This window comes from Elaeis guineensis, chromosome 3, assembly GCF_000442705.2.
Source record: "Elaeis guineensis isolate ETL-2024a chromosome 3, EG11, whole genome shotgun sequence".
In the NCBI taxonomy this organism is placed as follows: domain Eukaryota; kingdom Viridiplantae; phylum Streptophyta; class Magnoliopsida; order Arecales; family Arecaceae; genus Elaeis; species Elaeis guineensis.
The window spans coordinates 17,419,832-17,432,473 of NC_025995.2; the positions used below are offsets into that span (position 1 = coordinate 17,419,832).

A 12,642-nucleotide genomic window follows, 5' to 3' on the forward strand; every position below is an offset into this window, starting at 1 on the left:
GAACCCGGCTCCCGTAGGAGTCCGGGTGAAGTCTTCTTGACGGCGGAACCCAGCTCCCGTAGGAGTCCGGACCTTCCACTTTGCTCGAGCCGGCGCGAGGTTCTCTTCTCGTTACCAGCCTGGCTTGTGGGGGCGCGTTAGGGCGCTGTAAGGCCTCTCCCCCCTCCGGTCTAAAAGAACCGGGCCTTCAACTTTGTTCATGTCAGGACGAGGTTCTCCTCCTGTTCCTGACAGGGCTGTGGGGGCACATTAGGGCGTTGCAAGGCCTCTCCCCCCATCCGGTCTAAAAGAACCGGGCCTTTGACTTTGCTCAAGTTAGGGCGAGGTTCTCCTCCTGTCCCTAACAGGGCTGTGGGGGCACATTAGGGCGTTGTAAGGCCTCTCCCCCCATCCGGTCTAAAAGAACCGGGCCTTTGACTTTGCTCAAGTTAGGGCGAGGTTTTCCTCCTGTCCCTAACAGGGCTGTGGGGGCACATTAGGGCGTTGTAAGGCCTCTCTCCCCATCCGGTCTAAAAGAACCGGGCCTTTGACTTTGCTCATGTCAGGACGAGGTTCTCCTCCTGTTCCTGACATGGCCGTTGTTTTTGGAGGGGTCATATCCAGTTATAATACATCCACGTTAGGTAGGAGGGGCGCGTTAGCTAGAAAGAAAAGTAGATTCAAAACGAAATAGTAAGTGATATATTTATAGTTCTCCCGCCCCTCCTGGAGGCCCTCCGGCGATGGAGTCGATGGTCCCGATAGGAGGCCGGTCCCCGGGCTGCTCCTCCCTTTTCTGCAGTTCGGGCGGTGGGAGGGCTCTTGGCCGGTCTCCTCTACCCTCAGGCCTGCGGCGGATGAATCTGTCGAGTCGACCTCGTCGGATGAGCTCCTCGATCTCGTCCTGGAGCTGGATGCATTCTTCGATGTCGTGGCCGTGGTCGCGGTGGTAGAGGCAGAACTTGTTGGGGTTGCGCTTTCCGGGGTGCGTGCGCATCCTCTCCGGCCTAGGGAGCTGCTCCCTGACCTCCATCAGCACCTGGACCTTCGAGGCGTTGAGGGGGGCGTAGTTGCGAAATTTCCCTGACGGGGAACCCCGCCGAAACCTGTTGTCCGGGCTTCTCTGCCTGCGTGCCCGGGGGGAGTATGGGCGCGCTTATGTCCAGGAGGGGATCGGGAGCGAGGCCGGGCTTCCTTTGGCCTCTTCTCAACTGCGGGCTTACTAGAATCTCCCGCCTGACGCTCCCTCGCAGTCTCTTCGTCCTTCATTTTGAAGGCCTCTTCCGCTCGGGCGTATCCTTCAGCCCGAGCCAGTAGATCAGCAAAATCTCTGGGGTACTTCTTCTCCAGGGAGTACAAGAGATCATTCTTCTAAAGGCCACCTTTCAGGGCGGCCATGGCGACTGACTGGTCCAAGTTCCGGACCTCCAACGCCGCGATGTTGAAGCGGTTGATGTAGGTCCGTATGGACTCCCCTTCCCTCTGCTTGATGTTGATGAGGGACTCCGAACCTTTCCGGGGACGTCGGCTGCTGACAAAATGAGCCACGAATTGGTGGCTCATTTGATCGAAGGAGAATATGGTACCCGGCTTCAGAGCCGAGTACCAGTTCCTTGCTGCTCCCTTCAAAGTAGACGGGAAAGCCCGGCACAAGATGGCGTCGGGAGCACCGTGAAGCAGCATCATCGTTCGGAAGGCCTCCAGATGATCAACCGGGTCTGACGTCCCGTCGTAGCTTTCGAACTGGGGAAGCTTGAAATTCGACGGGATCGGTTCCTGCATAATCATTTGGGAGAAGGGAGGGTTAGTGTAAATATCTTCGCTATAAGCGGGAGGCGCGTGGCGGAGTTCTTCAATCCGCCGGTTCATCTCCTGGAGCCTCCGGTCCAGGAAGTCCTCTCGACTTCGAGTCTCGAGGGTCCTTTGGCAGAACGGGGGCAGGGATCTTCCAGGGGTGGAGTCGTGGTCCGATTGAGGGCTCTCTACCCTCGGATTCGCCTTCTCAGGAAGGACGGGGCGGCTGGCCCAGGTGGCCCGCCCCACCGCCGGGTTCTGGCATTCCGGAGATGCCCCCTCCGGATGCGCCGACGCCTGTGGTTGCTGCTGCTGCATTGCTTGTACGGCTTCGACGAGGCCTTTGACCTGCTGCGCCAGCAAGTCAAACTGCTCCGCGCCGACCGCCGCCGCCGGAGGGGGAGGAGGAGGAGGCTGAGAAACGGGAGGGGAGGTCGGAGCCTGAGATCTGACCGCGGAGGTCGTGGACCTTCGGGTGGACACCTTGCGCGGAGGCATCGGGTGTCGATCTCGCGGGGGAGGATTAGGAGTGGATGACGGAGAAACGGTCGGAGGCAGCTCCGTTGAACACTCCTTTAAGAACAAGGGTGCTGCGAAGACACAGCCCTTCCTCTAGCGCCAATCCTGTTGGTGCAAAAATCTGCTTGCGCCGGATAAGCTGGAGTCGGGGAAGCCGCAGTCGCCGCCGGGACCTGCAAGGGAAGTCTAAACCGGAGGTGGGGTTGCTCCGGCAAGACCCTCCGACGCTCAAGTCAGTTCTCTGCCTCAACAAGAATGGAGTGCAAGAACGGAGAATTTAGCAGAGTTTTGGGATAAGAAAATGAGCTTAAAGAATAACGTATATGGGTCCCCCTTTTATAGGCGGAGGAGGCAATGGATTGATGGCGACGTTTGTAACCGCCTGGTAGTGGGCCGCCCATGGTCAGGGGAATTGATTGCGAAAGATAGTAGAGCAGACACGTGGCTATCACCGTGGCTCGCCACGCAGAATCTGTTATGGGGAGTGGAGCAGCGTCCGTTGTCGTGACTTGCCAGCGGATAGGAGAATCGCATGGTATCCGTCGCAGGAGGTGGAGCAGGTTCGTGGCCGTTATTGTGGCCTGCCAGGGGATAGTGGAGCTGTGCGGAATCCGCCACAGGAAGTGGAGCAGGGTCGTGACCATTTTGATGGCCTGTCAGGGGGCACGGATCTGTCGATTGAAGCTCGGCAGCGGCCGGAGTCCGGTTTCTGTAGAGGTTCGGGAGAGGTCCTCCTGGCGGTTGGGGTCGTGGGTGGAGCCCGACTTCTGGGGGAGTCCGGGCGGAACCCTCTCGGAGCCGAAGTTGCGGGCGGAACCCGACTCTCGTAGGAGTGGGCGGAGTCTGCTTGCGGCTGTAGTCGTTGGCGTCGAAGATGAAGCTCGGCTCCTTTAAGAGCACGGGCGAAGTCCTCCTGCAATTTAAAATTAAAGGCGAAGTCCGGCTCTTGTAGGAGTCCGGAGGGAGCTTGCCAGCAGTTGATACTGAGAGCGGAGCCCGGCTCCCGTAGGAGTCCGGGCGGAGCTGTGCTGCTGTCGGCGGTGGAGCCCGGATCCCGTAGGAGTTCGGGCGGAGCTGCGCTGCTGTCGACGGTGGAGCCCGGCTCCCGTAGGAGTCCGGGCGGAGCTGCGTTGCTGTCGGCGGTGGAGCCCGGCTCCCGTAGGAGTCTGGGCGGAGCTGTTCTGATGTCGGCGGTGGAGCCCGGCTTTCGTGGGAGCCCGGGCGGAGCTGTTCTGATGTCGGCGGCGGAGCCCGGCTCCGGTAGGAGTACGGGCGGAGCTGTTCTGATGTCGGCGGCAGAGTCCGGCTCCCATAGGAGTACGGGCGGAGCTGTTCTGATGTCGGCGGTGGAGCCCGGCTCCCGTAGGAGTCCGGGCGGAGCTGTTCTGATGTCGGCGGTGGAGCCCGGCTCCCGTAGGAGTCTGAGCGGAGCTGTTCTGATGTCGGTGGCGGAGCCCGGCTCCCGTAGGAGTCCGGGCGGAGCCGTTCTGATGCCGATTCCGTTGAGGGTTTCGACTGTAGGTATTTTATACCCAACAGTTAGGATGTTTGATGGATGTACGCATACGAAACGTATGCATGTTGAGGAGCCTATACATACATCTAATGATGAGACAGTTCGTTATCACACCTTAATGAAAGATGCAGATGAAGAATTATATCCGAATTGTACGAAATTTTTTAAGATTTCTTTTCTTGTACATTTATTCTATTTAAAATATTTGAATGGATGGTCTGAGAAGAGTTTTACCATGCTGCTCAAGTTATTAAATGATGCATTTCCAAAAAGTATTTGTTTACCACCATCGTATTATGAAGCCAAGAAAGTAGTAAAGGAATTAGATCTTGGATACGAAAAGATTCATAGTTGTCCGAAAGATTGTATGTTATATTGGGGTGAAAATGCTAATCAAGAGTCATGCAATGTATGTGGATCTTCAAGATGGATAACACAAAAAGAAGATCGAGATGATGTACTGAATGAATTGGATGCAATGCAGAGTAAAAAGAAACCGATGAAGGTATTGCGTTACTTTCCTCTTATACCTAGATTGAAAAAGATTTATGCATCATCAAAAACAGCTTCATCAATGAGATGGCATGATGAAGGACGTACAAAGGATGAAATATTGAGACATCTAGCAGATAGTCTTCAATGGAAAGCATTTGATGATAGGCATCCTGATTTTGCTTTTGATGTTCGCAGTGTTAGGTTTGGCTTAGCTTTTGATGGTTTCAATCCATTTCGAACCCTAAGTTCTACCTACAGTACTTGGCTAGTCGTTTTGATACCTTACAATTTACCACCGTGGATGTGCATGAAACAGTCATCACTTATCTTGTCAATAGTTATTCCAGGAGATAAGGATCCAGGCAATGATATTGATATTTTCCTACAGCCTTTAATAGAGGAATTGAAATAGTTGTGGGAGGGTATTGATACATTTGATGCTTCCAACGGCTAAACATTTAAACTACGGACAGCTTTGTTATGGACAATTAATGATTTTTCAGCATATGTCAATTTATCTGGTTGGAGGACAAAGAGATGGGTCGTATGTCCTTGTTGTGGAGATTCAACACATTCAATTTGGTTAAAACATGGAGGTAAATTTTGTTACATGGGACATCGTCGATGATTGGAAGCAAATCATCCGTTTCGATTTCAGAAAGATTAGTTTGATGGTACTATAGAATTGGGATGTGCCCCTATTTCATCTTCTAGAACTGATGTTCATAGACAAATGGATGGCATCAATTACAGCTATGGTAAGCACTCAAAGTCTTCTAAAAAAAGAGGAAGGGATGATGTTGAAAGCTCAATGCACGAAGGGTTACTAGAGGAAGTCAATATCAGTACTATAGAAGCAGAGGTGTTTCAAGATCCAGATAATTATTTCGAGGATGAAAATGAGGAAAACACACAGATAGCATCTACACAACAGCCCAGTAAATTTTTATGGAAAAAATGAAGTATCTTTTTTGACTTACCTTATTGGAAACATAATCTTATTCGGCACAATCTTGATGTCATGCATATAGAGAAGAATGTTAGTGATAATTTACTTGGAACATTTTTAAACCTTGATGGAAAAAGTAAAGATAACATGAAGGTGCGTCTTGATTTAAAAGAAATGGGTATCCGATAGGAGCTTCATCTTAAAATGCTTGCTAATGATAGAAGTTATGTGCCTCCTGCATGTTACACAATGTCTGCTCGAGAAAAGAATATTTTTTTGGGAGTTTTGAAAAGTATCAAGGTACCTGATGGATATGCATCAAATATTTCACGATGTGTGCATCTAAAGGATCGAAAACTTTCAAATCTTAAAAGTCATGATAGTCACATATTGATGCAAGATCTTTCTAATAGCTTTAAGATCGTCATTGCCGAAACAAGTTGCTGCAATTGTACTTCGATTATCATCATTCTTTAAGGCATTATATTCAAAAGTTATTGATCCTCGGAAACTTGATCAGTTAGAATCCGATATTGCAATTACACTTTGCCAGATGAAAAAGATTTTTTCTCCTGGATTTTTCACTATTATGATACATCTGCTCATTCACCTAGCTTCAGAAGTTAAAGTTAGTGGACTGGTACATTATAGATGGATGTATCCTATTGAGAGGTATTATTGCAAACCATAAATCTTTTGATAATTTTATTAGAAATAATAGCATACTGATATTTTAATAAATATTTAATTCTTCAAGGTATCTTATGCGTCTTAAAGATTATGTGCAAAATAAAGCCTATCCCGAGGGCTCGATTGCTGAAGGATATATTGCGGATGAATGTTTGATATTTTGTTCAAGATATCTTCAAGGTGTAGAGACTATTTTTAGTCGATCTCAACGGCATAATGACTTTGTGGAGAATGCAAAACTGTATAAGTTCTCAACTGCTGAAAAATTCTTGGAAAGAGCTAAAAGTATTGTATTTGATCAAAAATCTTTAGCACAAGCACATTGTTATGTGTTACTTCATAGTGACATAATATCTAACCATCGCAGGTTAGTATATTTAAGGCATGACATCAAGATTTAAATTTTATATTAAATATAATATTCTAAATGATATATTTATATTTTATGTAGTGAATTTTTAATTTATCAGAGACGAGCCAATCATAACATTCGTCCTAATGCAAGGATTGAACAGCGATGGTTGGTCGAGTTATTCTCTATGTGACTTTCGAATCAGGTGTGATTTATATTTAATTATGGGATATATTAATTTTTGATACATATTTAATATCAGATAACTCAACAGCACTTCATATCATTTTTTTTAGGTATCAAAGATGATGGAGAGAAATAATTCAGATGAACTAATAGCTCTTGCTCGAGGATCTAACAAGATTGTGAATAGATATAATGATTTTATAATTAATGGCTTTAAATTTCATACTAGAGAACGAAAGAAATTTAGAAAAACACAGAATAGCGTTGTTATGGTGGAAGCGGATGAAAAATTCTATTATGGTGCACTTAAAGATATCTATGAGTTGGATTATTATGAAAAATTTAAAGTAGTATTGTTTAGATGTGATTGGGTAGACATAAACTCATCAAGAGGTTTGAAACAAGATGCAAATGGATTTACACTTATAAATTTTTCAAGGTTGATACACACTGGTGTGTTATTGAAGGATGATCCATTCATTTTTTCATCTCAAGCTCGTCAAGTATTTTATGTACAAGACGCAAAAGAAAAAGATTGGTTTACTGTTATCAAAACAAAACCTAGAGACTTATATGATATGGGAAACCAAATGGAGGATGATGACGATGACACTTATACATAATGTATGCCCTACAATTTTGTGCCAGCTGATGATTTAAATACTACGACGATGTTAGTTAGGACAGAATTTGAAGGAAACACTACTGCTTGATTGTTACTGGTAATAATTATTTATGATGTATATAATTTGCATTAATTATTGTGTTATTTTACTCCATATATTAACTGATTCTACCTTTTGTTTATATAAATACTAGGTGACATCATGCGTCGCAGGGGACGATATGCTGGTGTGTAGTTTCAGTTTTCACAGACAGAGATTGGTACGTCTTCTTCAGCACAGCAGCCTGAGGCCAGTTCAGCTGCACAGCATTCCGAGCCATGTCCTTCTTCATCATCAGCACAGCATGATCCTCCTGTGCATCAGCCAGATGATGAGATATACGTGCAGGGTATATATTGTCTTTCATGTAATTTTATTTTTATTTTATTTTATGTATATTTATGATATTATTACTTTTATGTATTTTTTGCAGACGGATCCAGGAGAGTACGTCCCAGATGCGGATCCACAGTAGTACGAGATGTGTGGCAGATGCGTGAGGGCGAGAGAATTATTGTGGAGTGCAATCAGTTAGGTCAGCCAATTAAGAAAGCTGCGTGCTTATTGACTTCATTTTTGGGGACTGTTGCTCGGAGGCCTCAGCTATGTCCGTTGGGCTATGCAAAATGGAATGACATGCTTCCAACGTACAAAGTTGAGCTCCTCCGAGTTATAGAGGTAATGAATTGATGTTCATACTATATGTTAATTGTTAATCACTTATATAATTTATTTTATTTAACTTTTTTTTTTATAGAGCAAGTTTGTTCTCCCTCCATCCACTCATGATTTTGTAATGAAGTTTCTCAACTGCAAATGGAAAGAATATAAAGCACAATTGAAGAGGGACTATATGAGACAGGGTATGACAAAGGAGGAGGTTGCTAGGAATTGTCCTTCTGATGTACCCCCTATCAGTGGATGGAGTTGGTTCATTATTGGTTCTCCGAGAGGGCACAGATATATTATCTGCTAATTATCTTTTCTTTTAAATATTTTATAAAAATATTGATTTATATTGTATATTATATATTATACATATAACAAGTTCTTTACTTTATTTTACAGACTTATTCTGCTATTGGTAGAGCTGCACGAGCAGATCAGTCTGTTCCTCATACATCGGGGTCGAAGAGTTATGCACGACTCCGATAGGAATTTGTATGTTCCTTAAACTTTCATAATTAACTTCTAATTTTTATATTAAAATATTTATATAACTAATATCATTATGTATCGTGGACCATGTTTGTATCATGATACTCATATATTTTTTTAAATTATTATAACTATTTGCTTAAAATTGAAATTATTTGTGTAGGTCGATGAGCATGGGAGGGAACCCGGTAAAGTAGAGTTTTATCGGATGACTCATACTCATCAGGATAGTACTTTTGTTCGAGATGAGTCTAGAGATTTCTATGTATGGCATTATTAATATTCTATTTTTTGCAATGATTTTAATTTAATTTTGTTAGCTATTAATGTATAACTCTTGTTTTCAAAATAAATACAGGAGAGGGCTACATCTCTCATTGCGGAGCGTGACGATATGTCTGCAGCATCTACGCAGTAGAGCCGTATCGAAGCCGAGGTGTTCACAGAGTTGATGGGACCAGAGCGCTACGGCCGAGTGAGGGGTTATGGAGTAGGAGTCACCCCCACTCAGTTATCTGAGGTTAGTAGATATACGCAGCATGCTGCAGTAGATGCTCAGGATTCACGCGTCCGCAGACTCGAGGCGGAGATACAGGAGATTAGACAGAGTTGTACTGCTGAGATGGAGGAGATACGACCGAGCTGTGCCGAGATGCAGGCCATGAGGGGACAGATTGATCGGCTTACATCTTTATTAGAGATGTATGGCCCATCTCAGGTAAACACATATTATTAAATATATATTTTTATATTAATTTAATGATCTATATATTTTTATTTATAGATATGCAATTCAAGCTTTTTATATGTTTTTTGTAGGCTCCTAGCACATCAGGCACTCGTCGAGACGGCGGCACGTCACATGGAGACAGCGACGACCATCTACTGGCAGATTGACATCATTTTATTTTTATTGTAGTCTTATATTTATTTATATTACTCTTGATTGTAATGGACGATTAGTACTTTATTTTTATTTATATAAAACAATGTCTTTTGGTTTGGTTAAATTTGCTATTGAAGTTTGCTTTTGGTGTGAATGATGGTGATTGTACAGGTTTATGTTTGAATAATTAATATAATTTTGTACAGAATATATGTATTCTTTTTTTTTGTATATAAAATCTGTATTTTTTTTTTCTGTTAAAAAACATAACGACGCTTATAAACGTCGTTAATAGAGTGTTTAACGATGCTTATAAACGTCGCTAGTGACTTAACTGCCAACGCTATGAAAAGCGTCTTCGAAAAGGGTGGAAGACGCGTTGTCATTAACGACGCTACAAAGCGCCGCTAAATTTTAATTTTACAACGCTTTAATGCATCGTTAGAAAATATTGCGATGCTTTTTAAAAGCGTCGGTGCTTGTCGTCTCCACTTTTACATAGGCGACGCTTTTGCGACGTTTTTTGAAGCGTCATAAAGTTTTTTTCTGGCGCTTATTAGTGTCGTAAAATACCTTTTATAGCATTGCCTTTTATCATTTTCACTGTAGTGTGGTTTTGTGGTATGAATCTATTTTGTTTCAAATTAAATTGGTAGAATCCTGATTTTTCTTTGAGATCGTTTCACTTCTTTAATTTGCTAACGATTGGCATGGGGTTTTAGATTTTTGTAATTGAATGCATCTGAGCTTTCTGGTTGCCGCCATTATCCTATTTTATGTTGGAAGTTCATCTTTGAGCAGAACTGTAGACGTTTCTGCTTCCATGATCCTCTTTTGATTGTTTCATCTGCGTATTACTAAATGTGAGCTGATTGTAGTGGAGTTCATCGGTGAATTTTATTAGATTCTTAATTGCTCGCTTACTTTCCTACCTTGTCGCCGCACATAGGATCGGAGATTCTTTCTTTATTTCAGATTCAAGAAATTTGATCGATTTGCACTTCGATTTATACTCAGCAAGTAAAATCTAATATCACTTTTTGATTCTTTTTTCAGCATATGTATCTAATTTGGGAAATTTAGCATTGATTGAAATCCGTACGTATGTTATTCGTTTAATTATTTTGAGTGAAGAAAAAGTGAGCTAATGTCTTAAGGCAGAAACTGAAGCTTGGAGGTGTCTCAGAGAAATGTCATTGCCTTGGGAAATGATCCTTGTCAGTAAATTCCATAAATAAGTGATATTTGTTATAGTATATTTTAGTAATTTGATTTTGATGAACATCAGTAATCCTTCTGTAAGGTGATGGAAATTGGTTTGACTGCTCTAAACTTCTGATACCTCTTTTGTAATGCAATTTGCTTAATGTTTTTGTGTGATTGCTAATGCTGCTTAAATGCTTCATCTTGTGCCCTGCCATTGAAAATTCTGCACGTCCCTCTAACAAAGGAAGCAGAAAAAGAAAAAGAATCTCCATGTAGTGATTGATGAAGAGTTCTTGATACTGCATAACATCAAAATCAAATGCAAGTACCATGAATGCCTCTCAGTCGTCCTTTCCTGCATTCTTCTCATATATGCTCCAGAGCTATTTGGTAATCCACTGCTGTCGACCATATGTTAGTTTTGTTGTCTTTTTCTTTATAAACACTTAAAGAAAATATGGCCATGTCAGTTGCATGAGCAGATAGGTATTTGTTTGTGGATTCTGTTCATTATACTTGCACTCGACTTTTTTAGTTCTTTTCCAATGCATTAGGAGACTAGGAAATGTCACTTCAAGAATGTATGATGTTTCATTCTGAACATAATTGGCCAACCAAAGTGTTAAAAATATAGTGGATCAGTCTTTTTATCCAAGTGAGCATTCATATGCAGTTATCATATTAAAATTTCATGCAGTATTGATAAAGCGCACTTTATTTGGAACTTTTTTTAACAACATACTCAACCACTCTTTTAATGTATCCTCAATCTTCCATGCCTTCTATAGACTATATGTAGCTGTAGCTCTAGCTTGTTGTCTGTAAATTCATGTCTTTTCCTGTATATCTAGGACAGCATAAACGGAGTCGATTCATTGTTCCTCAGAAAGTAAAATTTGATTTTCTTTAGTTTTTAAACTGTTCAAAATCATCTTTGGCATTGTTTTCACAATTATCTGAACTAATACTGTTCTAAATGATTGATGTTCAAGTTTGATTTTCTTAGCATATCTGCAAATGATCCTGAAACACTAGTATAGTTCTTCCCATTTCTATCTTCCTTGACCTTTCATCAGAAATTCATATTGCTGCTCTTTTTAATGCAGTCTAACATCGGTTCAGTTTAAAGGAAGAATTTATGTTTTAAATTTAGGTCATTGAACAGATGTTACAATGTCAAGTTGAGAAAGCTTCTTTTTAAAATAGGACAAACATAAGATGAAGAAATGAAATTGATGGTGCTTTTCTGCAGCAGGTTGAAGTGTTGATACCAGATAGCCGCGTGCAGTAGGTTGCTTGTTCAAATTACTGATAGACAAGAGTCTAAATTCCAAAGATTGTAACTGAGAAGATTTAAATTATCTTTGAGGGAAATGAGAGAAGATATAAAGGTTATAACTTGGGCGGTAACAGTGATAAGATGTGAATTCATAAGATGTAAATAAGTATCAGATGATTGGTGACTCCAATAAAGCATTGTTAATTACCATCTCATAGGCGGATCAAGGAAAGTTGGATACTGCTCACACACTTCATACTTTCAGGAACAAACAATCCTATGTTTTATCTGATAACAACTGGCATCCATATGGACCAGTTCTCAGATGTGTATGAAAGATTGGAGATGTACAAAGGCTCTTTAACATGCCTTATGCTGTCCTAGCAGCGGGTTTTCCTTTGTTCAATCTTTATTTTTTTGCGCAGTTATAGCAGCTCTTTGGGGTTATCTTACTATTGCTTATGTCCTTCTAGTTATTAGAAAATATTTTTTGAGAAACATATATAGGTGGGACACATGTACTTGGGTTCAAACACTAGACCTCTTCCAGAAGGACAGGGTTGCCAAACAGCTTAGGTATGGGTGGTAGGCTTTTTTTTTCCTAGGAAAAAAATAAAACTATTGATATAGCAGATATTAATTTTTACTAATTTTATCATATGTCATGATATTATCAGAAAATAAGTGTTTGAATAGTTGTATACTTGTTTTGATCATTTGAGTGAAGATATATATATATATATCCTTTTAATATATGCAGTTGTAGAATTTTTACATAATTTTATTTCAGAAAATTGATGTCAATACAAAGGGAATCAAAATCCTGAATTTTTTTTGCCTTTTCCCTGATTGTAAAGTCTAAAAACAAGGTTTGTTACAAAAACTTTGTTTGGAAGGAGAAAGAGAGTGCAAATGCTGAGGCTACATGGACTCATAGTTGTTTCTTTTGCGGTTACATTTCTAGTGTT

General features: G+C 42.0%; 1 pseudogene; it reads left to right on the plus strand.

Annotated features, from left to right (window-relative positions):
- The first annotated feature begins 3,866 nt into the window (after nucleotides 1-3,866).
- Nucleotides 3,867-7,404, plus strand: LOC140856055 (uncharacterized; annotated as a pseudogene).
- The last annotated feature ends 5,238 nt before the right edge of the window (nucleotides 7,405-12,642 follow it).